Source organism: Egretta garzetta, unplaced genomic scaffold, assembly GCF_000687185.1.
Source record: "Egretta garzetta isolate BGI_Z169 unplaced genomic scaffold, ASM68718v1 scaffold443, whole genome shotgun sequence".
Classification (NCBI taxonomy): domain Eukaryota; kingdom Metazoa; phylum Chordata; class Aves; order Pelecaniformes; family Ardeidae; genus Egretta; species Egretta garzetta.
The window spans coordinates 58937-59796 of NW_009259109.1; positions in this window are offsets into that span (position 1 = coordinate 58937).

The following is an 860-nucleotide window of genomic DNA, read 5'->3' on the forward strand; positions in this document are numbered from 1 at the left end:
GTGGGCACCAGCCGGGCGCAGGCGGGCTCACCTGGGGGTGCTGCTAAAAAGCTGGAAGAGGAGAGGAAAGGGAGATCAAAGGACCCGGCAAAACCAGGGAGACAGGATTTCAACCCCTGACATTAAAATAAAATGACTGTTAGGATAAACACTGCAAGGCAGTTTCCCATCCCGGGCAGCCGGGCTCGCTGGCGGCGGCGGAGCCGGGGTTATGTTCCTTGGCATTTCACACATGAGAAGCTTTTGCAGCAGCTCACAAATTTGCCGTCGTATATGGGCAGCTGGGAGAGCGGTGGCAAGCAAGGAGCAGGGGACGCCGCAGTGGCAACACCGTGCCAGGGAAAGGAGCTGCTGACCGGTGGCACCAGCTCTCCCGGGGCACCGGGGGCCGGCTTGGGAGCTGCTGTCCCCGTGTGCTCCCCCTGCTCGGGAGCCTCTTTGCACGGTGGCACGGGGCTGCGATGGACGGAGGGCGTCCGTCCTGCGGGAGTCCGCGGTTCTGCCCCGGCCTCTCCCCTTCGCGCTTGGCAGCTCAGGCATTTCTGGCCCCCTCCATCCCCTGCCCCAAATTTCGCCATGGTGAGGGATCGCTAGATGCCAAGGAAGTGGCTGAAGATGCTGCTGCGCTTGCCACGGGTGCCCTGGGAAGAAGGGAAGAGATGCCCGGCTTACGGCGAGGTCCTGAGCTTTGCAGCCACCGCAGGGCCCCTGGCCTCGCCCGCACCCCCCCCGCAGTGGGTCCCCCGGTGCTGCTATGGGCTCCCACCGCTCCTTGATCACCCATGTCCCCCCCACGGGGGTTCCCCTGTGTGGGCAGGGGCTGGAGCAGCCGTGGCGTCGCTGCAGGCACCCAGGGGCAA